The sequence below is a fragment of the Callorhinus ursinus genome, unplaced genomic scaffold, assembly GCF_003265705.2.
Source record: "Callorhinus ursinus isolate GAN/ISIS: 27379988/994484 unplaced genomic scaffold, GSC_fseal_2.0 scaffold2, whole genome shotgun sequence".
In the NCBI taxonomy this organism is placed as follows: Eukaryota; Metazoa; Chordata; class Mammalia; order Carnivora; family Otariidae; genus Callorhinus; species Callorhinus ursinus.
Genome location: NW_027397064.1, coordinates 34,766,169 through 34,781,346, shown reverse-complemented (window position 1 = coordinate 34,781,346; position 15,178 = coordinate 34,766,169). Strand labels below are relative to the sequence as shown.

At 38.3% G+C, this 15,178-nt stretch overlaps 1 long non-coding RNA gene across 1 annotated transcript; it reads right to left on the bottom strand.

Annotated features, from left to right (window-relative positions):
* Nucleotides 1-430: 430 nt before the first annotated feature.
* Nucleotides 431-6,755, bottom strand: LOC141374672 (uncharacterized). Its single transcript, XR_012381750.1, has 3 exons — nucleotides 6,626-6,755; nucleotides 1,513-1,651; nucleotides 431-541 (listed from the first exon to the last, which is right to left on the bottom strand). It is a non-coding gene; the product is annotated as an uncharacterized lncRNA (long non-coding RNA).
* Between the last annotated feature and the right edge of the window lie 8,423 nt (nucleotides 6,756-15,178).

Below are 15,178 nucleotides of genomic sequence, written 5' to 3'. Positions count from 1 at the left end.
ACGAGAAGAAATCAGGATCTGGTCCATGTTATAATGAATAGTATTAAAATTAATATCCTCAAAGATGTTACTGAAACATTTTCTATCTATAATCACCCTCATTTTTGCCAAAGATAGCCAAATTCATACTAATGTGCTTGCAAAATAAGTCTAGTTTCAAAAAACTTGGCTTGATTATTTACATAAATGCAATAGGACTACTGGTTGACCATATAAACTCTTTTAATAGCCTCTCGAGGCCAGAAGTCAGGCCAGACTTCACCTGCAATACTTACAGATTTGGTTGAATTCCTTTCTTCTCAGGGTCCCCAAATATCCTGCACCTGCCAGAAAGTGACCTTCTTTACTTGCCTGGGAAGGCTGCTGAGGACTCTGTAAGCAAGGTATCAGGCTGCTATTTCCAAGAGGGATTTATTGGCTCCATAAAGTCAACCTTAGATCCTTAAAAGTTGTCTGGTCATTCCTGAGTCTATGCAGGTTTTCTCAGATACAACATTCCAGTCAAAGCCTTGGTAATACAACCAATGTTTCTGATTGTATCCTGTCATAAAGAGAACGGATTCTTCTTGAACTTATGCAAATAAATGTATTGCCTTAAAAATATAAGAATATTCACTCACTGAGAGTTTCTGAATTCTGGACGGTCCCAGTACAGAGAAAAGACAAATGTTTCAATTTGTTCACAAAGGTATATTTTATCAAATCACTATAAGTCAGTTAGCTTAAGAGAAAGGGTTTTCTTAAATCGGGATTTTTTTTTAAGGCAGTACTCTTTCAAACAAACAAACCATCATAAAAATTATAATTATCTTCCTCAATTCGTTCAGTCCCATGTTATTAATTTTTGTTCTGCTTGAATCCAATTTTTTCATTAGTTCTGGACATTTTTACCTAGTTCAGTTTTATGATCTTAAAGTTATCAGAAACCTGGACTCAAAAGAGTTTTTCCCATGATTCTCATTGAAGATGAAGCACATTTGCAGGAAACTTTTATAAGTATCTGAGGAAAAGTATAACTGTAAATGACAGAAGACAAACATGACCATGATTAAAGATCTAAATAGAGTTAATTACAATGTAATTGATAAAGGAAATTAGGCTATTTTTTGTGACATACAACAATTCATGATAATAACATACCAGGACATTGGATTTCTAGGAGCTTCCTATAATTTTAGAACACTTATTTTAAATAATATATCTAAATAGATAAACTCTAACAGGGTTTAATATCACTTTGTTTGACAGTACTCCTCATATAATTTAACATACCAAATAAGCCTAATTAATTTAATTTCTCACTTTTTTTTCTTGAAATGTTACTGGTGCCTGTTGAAAAATTTCACATAGATTGTGATCAAATTCTTCATTTTAGAATTTGACTTGGGGAAGTAGGTCAAAAAATATCAAAAGGTTTGAATACTTGATTAAACAGGATCACAAATTATTATGAAACGATGTTTAATTATATAATTAACCGAAGTAACAATAAAAGATTTCAAAGGCAAATACTTAGGGACGGTTGGCTCAGTTGGTTAAGTGCCTTCAGCTCAGGTCATGATCACAGGGTCTTGGGATCCAGCCCCTCACTGGGCTCCCGGCTCGGGCAGGAGTCTGCTTCTCCCTCCTCCCTCTCTCTCTCAAATAAAATCTTTAAAAAACAAACAAAAAGGGCAAATACATAAAGTTACAGAGTTGTGAGCAAAATGTAGCTGTTTTACTATTAAGACTCAATTTTCTTAAGTAACCAAAGACCTGATAATATGAAATTATTTTGGCAAACAAACATAGAATCATTGTTTTTTTGGGGGGGGCAGGTAACATAAAAGATAAACTATTTGTCTGCTCTTCATAAGAAATGGTGAATAAAAGTTTAAGAAAACTTTGCACCAGTGTTAAATGTATCTGACTCTTAGCCAGTACTGACCACACATAAAATTTCTTTCCAAAGATTGTTTCTCCATAAACTTTCTATAACTTTATTTTACATTGATTTTGTCTTAAATTTTCCCTCTTTAAATAACCAGTCTTACTTTAGGACAAAATTATTTTCTTCTCCCTCAACAAATATTTATTTTTATTCCTCATACTTTTTCATACCAAAACCATGTTACTTTCCTTGCCTACACAGCTGTTTCCCTTATTTCCTGTAGTCTTAATTACATTTATTAGGATTCTTAATGCTCAGAAACCTTAATTTCTAGTGAAAACTAAGTGGTGAGCAACTGTGAACTGTCTGTTACACCAGAACTCTTTAGATTGGCAAATTTATGAGTATATTACATTATTTTCTTTAAGACTTATTTATTTTAGAGAGAGTACATGCAAGTGGGGGTTGGGAGAGAAGGAGAGGAGAGAAGCAGATTCCCCCGGAGCATGGAGCCCGGTGCAAGGGCCCCCTCGATCTCACAACGTGAGATCATGACCTGAGCCAAAATCAAGTGTCTGATGCTCAGTGGACTCAGCCACCCACGCGCCCCCATATTACATTATTTTTAGAAACTTTTTTTTTCATAATACAGTCTTTCAATAAAACATAAAACATGTTTATCAACAGACCCCAATTTATCTTTAGTTTCTCTATAATATATAAGACATATAGACATATAACCATGCTCAGTTTCATTATTTTATCTGATTTGAAAATGAAATGATTTACTCATCATTTCACTTAGCAAAACTTTAAAATTTTAGGTTACCAAACATTTTGGAAGCTAAAAGCTTACCTACAAATCTTTTTATTTTACTTACTTGTTCTTAATTATGCTTAGACTATGTACAAAAAGTTCATGAGGCATTATAGACAAAGTCAACCATTATTCTGGTTTTTTTTCCTGACAAATTTTGCAACAGAGGTGCCATAAATTCATTTGACTTTTAGTAAACACAAGCAGAATAAAAGTTTATATTTAATGCTGATAACTCTAAAGACATGTCTATTTTAATTAAACCAACAAGCTTAAATTAGCTTTAATACCAAATATTTTCCAGATCACATGAACTTGAAAAAACATTTGGGTTAGTTTCTATCTTTCTGAGTTTTAGAATGCCCAATCCTTACAAGTGCTTGCCTTCAAACCAACTAAATAGACCTCTTTTACAAATTCATTTTAGCAGTGCCGTCCAAAGATAGAGAAAATATTTCACATTTATAACTTACATGGACACACACACACACACACACACACACACACACACACGCAAAACACAGACAAGATGTAAACAAAATCTTAGTTTTGTTTCTACTAATATTTGTGGAAAGGACATGTATAGGCCCAATTTTTAAATTCTTCCCTCTATGTGTAGATGTATGCATGTATGTATTTTTATGAAAAACTTTTCCCTTAAGGTTGCATGTCAAGGAATGGCTCTTAGGCCTTGGAGAAGATGGGGGTAGAAAATTTATATCAAAGGCACAGGGAGAGTACCCGTTTTCTCCAAGGTGGGTATTTGGAGCATACCTGCCCATTATCAGAGGTGCTAGTGTGTGGGCATAAAAGCCCCTTTGTAGCGGTTTGTATTTTAAAATACAAACCTCCCTCTTTTTTTTCCTCCAGTCTCAGGAGACTGTGGGCTGTTTACATATCAGAGACATGATAAGATTTATAATTCAAGGGACAGAAAGAATGTAAAGAAAAAACTTAAGTACAGAAAAATTTTGTTCCAGTATCCTGATTTTTTAAATCATATCTATAAACATTTTGAGAATAGGTAAGGTTTGGTGATTGGTAAAGATATGTGGGCTTTAACTTGTTTCTAGAGTTAATAGTACTGGTTTTGCAGAGATTTATCTAAAGACAGCTGTTCCTAATTCCCCAAAGAACTGGATTTCAGCTTGAATATCAAGGGACTGGCCCATATCTTTTAAACTACATTTGCTTCTTTATACTGGGGAGAATTTTTAACTAGAATGGGAACCAAAAAAATGTATGCCCTTATAAAGTCTGTATAAAATATTTTAACAAAATTCTTTTTTTCTGGGTACACAGTTTAACGTTGGTTTCTATTAGCCCCTGAATACTGGCCTTTTGCAGATCATTTGTAGGAGAGGAAGAAATTTGTAGGCCTAGGAGAAATTTTGGTTATCTATTCCCTCAGAAGGAAAGGTTGTGAATATAATCAAATAACCTCTCAAATGATTCTCTAAATTCAGTAGAATCTTTTGAAAGTAGAGGTAAAAGGGCTTTATAACCTGGGAGCTCTGCTGTTGTCCAGGAAACACAAATTTTTGCTGTGGGGTGTCTGGATACTCCTGCAAACAACACTGTATATGAACGCCTGAGGCTTGGCAGAGCCTGATTACAGAGCCCTGGCAGGTGGGAGCAAAGCACGCCTTCTTGCCAGTCTTGGGTACTTTGGTTAAATTTATTTTCTGGCATTCAGCATTTACATGAACAACCCATATACTCTGAGCCTAGAGATTAGGCCAGAGTGATCTCTGTCAATCTTGTAAGGAGAGGGGAGTTAAAACAGGCAGATAGGGTCAGATTTTCAGAAGGGGAACTTACATTGGGTGGTCTGGGACATCTCTTTTTGTCTTAAGTCTAACTTCGTTTACCTTGTCAAGGGGAGTCCGTAAGGTTATCTGTTGCACTAATAAGACAACTGAGAGCTCTTTATAATACACATATTTTTAAAATACAGACAATTTAAAGGATCCATCATCTATAAAACCAAACCAAACAAAATAAAGAATCCAGCATCTGGCCATTGATGATTAGGATCTATTCACAGTGACTCAAGCCAATAACCTTCTTTTGTTTGTTTTAGGTTTTTATTTAAGTTCTAGTTAGTATGGTGTAATATTGGTTTCAGGAGTAGAATTTAGTGATTCATCACTTACATACAACACCCAGTACTCACCACAACAAGTACCCTCCTTAATACCCATCACCCGTTTAGTCCATCCCCCTACCCAACTCCCCCCTCCAGCAACCCTTAGTTTGTTCTCTATAGTCAAGAATCTCTCATGGTTTGCCTCTCTCTTTTTTTCTTCCTTTCCCCTATGTTCATCTGTTTTGTTTCTTAAATTCCACATATGAGTGTAATCATATGGTATTTGTCTTTCTCTGCTGACTTATTTCACTTAGCATAATATACTCTAGCTCCACCCACGTTGTTGCAAATGGCAAGAGTTCATTCTTTTTGATGGCTCAGTAATATTCCATTGTGTGTATATATACACCACATCTTCTTTATCTTCATCAATCAATGGACATTTGGGCTCTTTCCATAATTAGGCTATTGTTTATAATGGTGCTATAAACATCAGGGTGCATGTGCCCCTTTGGATCAGTATTTTTGTATCCTTTGGATACATACCTAGTAGTGCAATTGCTGGGTCATGGGGAAATTCTATTTTTAACTTTCTTAGGAAGCTGCATACTGCTTTCCACAGTGGCTGCACCAGTTTGCATTCCCACCAACAGTGTAAGAGGGCTCGGGTTCACCTTTCTCTGCATCCTCCCCAACATTTGTTGTTTCCTGTGTTGTTAATTTTAGCCATTCTGACAGGTGCGAGGTGGTATCTCACCGTGGTTTTGATTTGTATTTCGCTGATGATGAGTGATGTTGAGCATCTTTCCATGTGTCTGTTGGCCATTTGTATGTCTTCTTTGGAAAAGTGTCGATTCATGTCTTCTGCCCCCATTTCTTAACTGGATTATTTAAACTCATAGCCTTTAATGGCTTAACCAAAGACACAAGCGTTGTCCAGAGAGGGCACAGATGATGCAGCCCCCATGATCCAAAAGTTTACTCCCCAAATTAGTGTAAGAAAGCAAAGGCCTGTGGTAAGGATGATCTCCATTTTCTCACAAAAACTTAAGATGCCTCCAGCCATAGACCTACTAATCCGTGACACCAAATAGGCGCTTTTGAAATGGGACTTTCCAGCACTAATCAAGCCATGAAGGTTGAGACGACAAAAGCTCCTATGGGCTGGAACCTCTCATGACAAACACCCCTGAGAGCTGGAACAACCCGACAAAGAGAGAGAGGCTCAGTTCCCCGTCTATGCAACTGGTACCCCGCTAAGTGCACTCTCTGGATGGTGGAGACCAAAGAGAATATTCTTATTGGTCACAAAGCAAAGCTCTTAAATTTTTCCTTTCTTCTTGTTCAATGTCCTCACAGTTTTATCTAAGCCTTGAGTCTCTTGAAACCACAGTAATACCTAGGTGAGAAGTGCCACAGGATTATCGACTGTGTGATATTTTATGGTGTACCTCATTGAATGAAAGTTTTCTTCAGGATGGAGGGTGACCTACTGTTTGTCTAACCCATTCTGTGGCCAACTGATCCTATGATGGGAGTCTTTTTGAGGTGGTGAGGGCTCTAACAGCTTTTAAGGGCTCCACCCATGCCCACCAATTTTGTGGCTTCGGCTTCCAAGACGTCCCTTAGCAACAGAAGACAAACAATAGAAAAGACACAGACAGAGGAAAACAAAGACCCTCTCTGGGAGGAACGGATTAGTAACCAAAGAGTCGCTTAGCCTAAGGAACTAGTTCCATGAATATTTTTCCCTGCTAATCTAGATTTAGAAAGAGAGAAAAAGGACTCTTACCATTCTTGCTCCGTCCGACTCTGCAGATAGAGAGGCTGACATGGTCAGAAATCTCACCTTCTGCTGGTGGTATGTATGATGTCCCAGGATCTCTCAGCTAGTGCAGTGTCTGGGCGAGCGGTGTCCAGAGAGTTAAAGCATCCTGCCAACTATGCCAAGTGTTTGAGAGCAAAGAACTCCTGTCTCCTTCAAGGGTCCTTCTACTTAGACAAAGAATCAAAGTGACATGAGACAAATTAACAGGAGAAAATCAAATTCAATAGCATGCATATGGGGAAGCAAATGAGGTTATATATGTCATCCTGAATGAAGGAGGAGTGGGTAGGAGTCTGGAACTTCAGAGGAAAGGAATGTAATTCACGGGGTGATAAGAGGAGCAGATATTTGGTAATTAGATGTTTGCCTTGCCATCTAGGTGGGTCACTCGGATAAAATTGATCTCTGCTAATAACCCTTATTCTGGGAAAGACCCCCACTTTAGATTCTTCTGTGTAGGTAAGGGAGGGGCAAAAGTTTCTCTTGAGCCCACAGGGTCTTGACTGTCTTCAGCTCAAAATAATCCGCTTGCCAATGTGGCACATTCAAAGTGGCCCCTTCATCCCTTTCCCGTGCTTCTGCTAAGGTTCGGCCCATCTTATATCCTTGAGTAACAACTGAGCTGATACTGTTTGTTGATGTTTCCAAGAAGCATCTGTGGGTTATCCAACAGCTTGAATAGACCCTAGACATTTCAGGCACTTGGACCAAAAGGGACACTTCACTGAGGACATGGAGTTCCCATTTTAGGAGCCCACAGAGTCATACTGAATGCCATGAGTGCTCATGTATGTTGTGAAAGGTTATGAATCTCATAAATTGGGAATGGAGAGAGGGATAACCCAGTTGCTGGGGTTTCTTTGGAGAATCCACAGCATAAATCATGATCTGTGGTCAAAGGAGTCTATGCCTATTCACAGAGCTAGTTCCAGTAGTTGTGATCAAATAAGTGACAGGCAGTTGTCCACAGGGCAGCCCAGGAAGGTGAAGTAAGGTAATACAGGGCTTGTTAACAAGGTAGCACTTGACTTTCTGAGAGGCCAGGGATGCTGTTTTCCTGAGGCCCAAGGCGCTCAGGGACAGAGTGCCTTCAAAATGCTTCTGGGAAATAATGGGGGTAGAGTCCTTCACATGGAGCTAGCTTTTTAAAAATTTGTTAGCCCACGCTTAGTTTGAGAGACATCTACTACAAGATCATGCACCACCTTTAATAGTGTTGCAAATTTTAACCTCTCCTTACATCTGCCTGCTTTTAAGTATTGGCACACACACAAAAGATTCATTAAACATTAAAAAAAAATGAGGGCAAAAAATTGCATGAGAACTCTATACCATAACTAAGCAAATTCTTTAAGCTGGTGGAGCACTTAAAAGTTTTTTTGTCCTCTTCAATAATCCATAAAGCAGTCATGTCCACTTCTTCATTAGTGAGAATATTAATTTATTGATATCAGAGAATGATGAGCCAATAAAATATACTTGATTCCTAAGGATACTCCTTCAAAAAATCTGAAATATCTTTACCATTCAACAACAAAAGGCAAGACACGCTCTAATATAGATCATAGATCTTTTGCATGTTTCAGCACGTGGAAATAAACTGAGAGCCCTTCAAGGTCATCTTAGCCCAGCATTATCAGAGGGTGGTCATCGGGACAGCAGCTCAGCAAAATTTGGGATTTTGTTAGAAATGCAAATTCTTAGGCTACATCCCTGAACAAATAGGTTCCCCCACAAAGTCTGGATTTTAATAAGCCTTCCAATGATTCTGGCACATGCTCCAATTTGAAAGCCACGATAGATTCGTTCCAATTAAATTAATTCAAAAGCTATTTCTTGTACACCTCAAGAGGAGGAAGCAGAATCTCTAGCGCAGAAGAGATTTTAGTGGAGAAATTTTTTATCATGAGTATAGAACCTTAAGATGATGCTAGAATTGCTCTACATGCCATACAGAAATTACAATTTGTAATGAATTTATAAACAGAGGTCTCCTTTCACTTTTTCACTACATACAAACAAGAGGAAACAACTTTAGGCTGAAAGATGGGATAAGAAGCAGAGTCATTTTTGTCCCCGGAACGAGGTTCTGGAATAGGATCAGTTATCCGGAAAGCTGGTAAGAAAAGAACTTGAGAGTGCAAAGGTAAAATGAGCATAGAATGTTATAAAAACATTTTCGAGCAGCCCACCCAGACAAGGGAATGGGGGTGTGCGGGTGGGAGGGGAAGGGAAGTCTGCTATTAGGTCCTTAACTTGAGGGATTTCTCCTCCTTATCACGTTACCCCATTCTGTGGGCCTCGAGCCACACAGTGTTCTTTTCTTAAACGGCAGAAAAAATACTAAAGGTGAGAGGGCTGTTTCACAGCATTAATGATCTCAACTGAACTGTCTGGCATTTATTATTTACAGTATTTCTCACATTAATTTTTGGCACAATAGCGTGTTAGTCGATTGCATATTGTGAGCAGGAAAGGAGATTTTTGAATTTATTTCATTCAAGCTAAAAAGTTCACACTGATTTATAAATGTACAATGGAATAAGATTCAATGAGCCTTGATGAGACAAAGCTGAAATAATTCCGAATCAAGAGCCTGAAATATTGTAGGCAGTTTGTTCATCTCTGAAATCTCATCCTGTTATTTAAATTCCTCTAAGTTCATTAATCCCATTTAATAGCAGCTGATGCAAATCCACTTGGACTTTGGGGAGGAAAAAAAATAATGGGCCATAATGCCTTTGTGCCACAGAAAATACTACAATTATTTTTACTTTGCAAGAGGTCACAATTGAAGAGTTTGAGATTTTGAGCTGCCATAACTACAAATTTAGCAAAAAAGTAGGCATTTAATGATAGAGTTCACTTCAGTGGTTTAGGTTTTATTTTGAATGTTTGTTTTGTCTTAAAAACACTAATGCTGAAATGTTGTCTCAAATCTTTATTTTCAAATCACTTATTATATTACCCTAAATTACAGGGTGCAGTAAAGGCCAGATTTGAAAGAAAGCATACTTTACTGTCTCATTTTTCTATAAATAACATGACACTTTATGAAATAAGAATTATCATAAAAGTTTCTCTTTTTTTTTTTTTCTCCTATAACTCCAGTTGCTAGCGCTGAGCTAATGGCCTTCCTCCAAGTAGCTCAGTGGATTATTCCAAATATAGGAGCATAATGGGTAGAGGTTAACTGTAGGAAGTCTGAGAAAAATGGTAATCTATAATTTTGCCACAATTATAATGTTTCCCTTAAATAATAGTGAAGTCCATGGGGTGAGTGCTAACAAATACCTTTTAAAGATGCTCTTATTACTTTCATTGTCTTGATGCCTGTGCACTCTCCACATATGCCATTAGAAGCAGCGAAAGATCTGGGGCTTTGACCCACAGAGGCTTAGAGGCTGTGGTTGACAAGCAACAGACAACCTCAGCCCGGGGCCCATCCTCCTGGGTGGAGTGCACTGTTATCTAGAAGACTGGGCTGTGCCACATTTACAAGAAGCAAACCCAGCAAAATTACGAGAGACTGTTGGGATTAACCAGGTCTTTGCCGAAGCTCCTCAAGGGAGAAAATCAGGTTTGGCTCCATTGGGCTGACCCAGAGGAAACCTTTCTTTTTTTTCAATAAAGAGATAAGATAGCTAAAGTTCCTCAAAGTGAGTGCGTTTGGATGTAAGTCCTATTTTGTCTCTTTTACACCCTGCCTTTGAGAAAAGAATATTTACAAGTAGAACTATCCCTTGGATAAAGAACCCAGTAAATCATACAGACAGCTGTATGGGAATATGCTCGATGCAACAGGCTTGGGACACACTCACGTCCCAAGAATCAAAGCAGAACATGTGAGCCGCACATTTAAAACAAATGGTGAGCAGTGAGTGAGATGAGCGTCTCTGGGGTCAGACCTGTAATTCTTAAGTATGAGATACACTGTTAGCAGGCTTCAGGATCTCTGGTTTTCTAATACCTTGGGAACAAAGAAAGGTCTGTCTGGGGTGGCGGGGGGGCGGGCGGGGGGGGGGCGGGATTCTCCCAGGGATCAGGGACAGAGGGAACAGTAAAACACAAACTGTCCCAGCTGGATTTATTGGTATATTTCAGGAGTGTCCTTCTGTCCCCACTGTCACACGCTGTACTATTATGGATTGTGATTAGGGATGGGATCATGTGTTTTGCCAAGTTTAAAACCCACACAAAATTGTAGGGTTAGAGTCTGGAACAAAACTCCAACTTCTTGGTGTGGAGTTTTTCTACTTATGGCAAAATGTGGCTTCCGGGAGGGTGAGTTAAGATGCCTCAAAGGGAAAAAATTCTTCCAAAGGAACATTTTGATAATTCAAGTGTAAATAAATATAAATCCAAAACACATTTTTAATTAAAGGGAAATTGCTTAGAAAAACATATTTATATCCACTCTCCTTCCGCATACACTCACTCGCAATCCTCTCCAAATAAAGTTCAAAAGGGGTAGCTCTGGAAAGGGAGGGTTTATAAACCCACACTTGATTGCCTCCTTGAGATAGTGTCTCGGAATCAGGCTTTTTGAACACACTAAGACGTATTAAAGTAATGCTAAGAAGTGTTCTCAGTTCACAATAAATCATGTTAGAAAATAACTGCTTAGAAAACGTACGTCGCCATGTCCCCACGTTAAACATCGCTACAGGTTTGCACTTTTACCCTAAGACCCTGATCTCTCCACAATTAGGTTTTCCACTTCCCAACAGGTCCCTGTACTGTGAAAGCCACAATTTCTCTGCCCTTTCACCTGTTTCTCTTACCGTTCCATCACACCGACGCCCTTGAATTACTGCATGTGAAATAGGAAAATTTCGTTTTAGCTTTGTTCTTTCTTTTAAGCCCTCCTTCTCTTGTGGTTTTTGTGGTATCTTATAATTATGTTTCATAAAATGCTTTCAGGCCTATCTTCTCCATATATAGATATATAAAAATATATATAATAAGCAACCTCTCAGAAGAAAAGAAGACAGGAACAATGGGAAAGAGAAAATATGAAAAGTATTCAGTTACCCTCAAACGTGTGTACTATCTATGGTGTCGTATTTTTTCTTTAAACCGGGCTTCAAAAGGAAGCCTAAAGACACTGATACGTAACCTCTTAAAGTGCTCTCACCAGCTGCCTACAAGGACAAGCAGAATTTAGTATTTGTTTCACTATTTATACAAGAAAGACCAAAGGAAGTTTTGCTTGTGGAAACGAAGTAATCAAAAGAGCACATAAGAAGTCAGCCTTGAATTTTTATTTCGATTGTGTTTTTTTTGCAACGTCCTTCTCCAAGCCCCGTAGAGATATCTGTCTCCTCCACTAGCTGAACTCAAGTGAAAGGGTGTGTCTTACTCATTTTGATATTTTCACGGTCCACCATTGACCTGGAACTTACAGGAGGTGCCCAACAAATGTTTACAAATTTTTTTGTATGTGTGTGTGTGTGTGTGCGTGCGTGCACACACACGCACAGTCTTCCTCTTTTGTCCATAGTGACAAAAGAAATTTATCCTCTCTGAAATCCTCCGTTGTGTCCAGGGCTGTTGTGAGCAAAAATATGACAGAGCTATGTCTAAGCTCCACTAGTTAATCAGGTACATACTTCCACAGAATGCAACCAAAAATTTAAGCGAATATTGTGGAATCAAAATTGAGAGGCTGATAATCACATTTACCATATCATTCATGATTGTTTTCTTACTGTTAAGAATATCATCTGTTTAAGACAAGATGCATTTGAGGTATGATTTTGGTTTTAATTACTCATGGCACTTGCCAGTAATGAGTTTGTGGCATGCATTTGAAGGTGTAGTCGAAAGGTAAAACATCAATAAATAAGTCTGATTCATTTATCTGGACTATATATTGTGATGACTATATTATTTTCATTTATATTTGAATCCCAAGAAACTCAGTAAAAGAACATTTTTCTCAATACAGTCTCAAAACTGTATTACCTGTCTTTGAAAGAAACAAGAAATCAAAGGATTGTATAAGAAATCAGCTGAGGTTTTATTCTAAATTCTCTATTTCAGTCTGCCCTTAATTTGTGGTGGAAAGAGCCTTTTTTATTATTTTAAGTAATATTTGGTATTTGACATCAATTCGCAGAGATCTTAAGCTCCTACTTTTCGGAAAAAAGAAAGCTATTTTTAGTTTTCTTTGCCATTCAATGCTTACCATCACACTAATCGAGAGATAATTTAGCAGTAACAATGAAGACTTATGATTCCTTTTTTCTTTAACTGAATTTCTTCTTTTCAAGTTAATGATTAAACACATTGAGTAGCATAAATTGGGGGAAAATGAGATTTCCCAGGCAATGAATGGCTTTCTGATAGGTTACAAATTTATTCTGAACAGATAAGCTACTGTATTTTCAACTGGACAATCAAAATATCATTTTACTTCAAAGGAAAGGGAGCGATAATTGAATGCCTTGACTCACTTCATATTTATGGCTATTTTCCCATTACAGAATACAGTTGGATATAGTTTTATATGCCTGTGAACTGAACACATTTCTTCTGCACATGGAACTTACTATATGAAGAGGGGTATTGTATGGTAGACAAAATGAGAGGCATGTTAGAATCAGGTCAGTGGCAATAATCCATTCTTGCTAAGTATTCATTGCCCTCTCAACAGAATAAAGACTATCTTGGGTTATCTTTTCTTAGAATCACCTCCTTTGCCCCTTTATAGTTTAAATAGCCATGTATTTGTATGTAAGGGCAGCTTACTTTTCATTAAAGAGCTTGAGGAATATGGCAATATACATTCTGATAACACCAGTTCTAAAGATGTGAATAACAACTCAAAGTTGAGCAAAAAATTAATTAAAAAAATTAAGAAGTTGATAACAACGAAATGGCAGCCAAATTTGTTACATTAGTGAATGCTGAGGTTTTGGAGGAAACCTGAAAGGGGAGGGAACAAACGTGTAAACCTGCTGTGAAGGGTCTGTCCCTTAATCACGTGTAGTAAACCTCAAACCAAGAGCAGTGAGGACACCCAAACAGATGCCAGTGTAGACACGGGGGGTTAACTTTTCAAGTTAGCACAGATTTATCTAACACCAGGCTGTGGCTAACCTCCCTCATTATTGTTACTATTTAACTTTTATCAAATGCCAATGATGCACTTTATCATGAATGAAACATCAACTGGTCTTGATGAATCCTACATGTTTTTATGCAAAGGGCAAACCTCAGACCTCTAACACTGCGGTAAGAACCAAGCTGATATTCTTCTTCAAATGTAATGCATGAGGTCCTTGTCCATAGTTCTCCCTGAATCTGGGATTCAGTAAACCAAACCGCACTCCTGCCAAACCTTATGGTGTGTGCTGTAGGTACCATAACTTCCTTAGGCTTGTTCTTATGTGTTTTTAAGACCTAAGACTCAAGGAATCCTACCTTTGGGGAATAGGTTGGTATTCATCCAAAAGAATTAAAAATCAGAAACCATCAATATTCACTTTGATATACAAAAGGCAGGTCTAGAAGAGCGTCAGAGGAAGCGTTCATTGTTTCATGTGACATTTATTGAGATTATACATAAGTGACAAGACATGGTTCTTGGACTCAAACACAATCTAGTGGCACGGTGGGGGGAGATACTGGGGTACAAATATGTGGGAGAGAAGCTGTGCTGCACTGTCACTGGGCGGGGGACTGCACATGTGGGTACCCCTAACGGGCAGAGTGGAGTGAGATTAAGGAGAGGAAATTCTTGCTCAAGGAGGAATGTGGTTGAGCCGAGTCTTACAAGACTAATGAAAATTAGCCTGTCCAAGGACTGGAGGTAGAGTGTTCAAAGAGGGGGGAATGACACAGAAGTCAAGTTAATAGAAACAAAGGAGACATCAGAAGTCAAGTTAATAGAAACAAAGGAGACAACAAAGGAGACTTTTGGCAACTTGCCAAAAGTGCGGGAGGCTGGGCAGGCGGGGGATGGTCCTAGGTGAGGCTGCAGCAATGAGGACAATTCCAGAGGATTTCGTAGAAGGCTTCAGGATTTACACTAATATCCCCGGGGGCCTTTTGGACACTTCAAAGTAGGTGAGTGCCATGATCAGTTTTACATTAAAAATATTTTTTTTTTTTTACTGGCACCCTGTAGAGGATTTTTGGAATAACTGGGGAGGAGTGACGGGTGTTTTATCTGATTTTGAGATATCATTGTGGTTTCTCCCTCCAGGTCGAATTCCTAAACAGAGTAGCACTGTTTGAGGTCTTTGACAAAATATGGACCACTGCCATGCCTTATTAGAATGCTTCCTCACTCAGCCAATGGGCTTAGAGGGAAGGCAAGGGAAACTTAACTATTCCAGAAAGTCAAAGCAAAGCAGATCATGTTTTCTTCCTCAGAGAATGGCCCCATCAGATGCTATTGGGCAAGTCACTTTGCTTCCCATTTCACCATAAAAATCATTGCCACAGTTTCACTCTTGGGATTTATTAAGTCTTTATTTGACGTTAACAGATTGGCAGTCATCATGGCCCCTCTTCCACAAGCTCATTATGACCAGCAGCTCTCAGTGATACTCATTTTGTTTATCA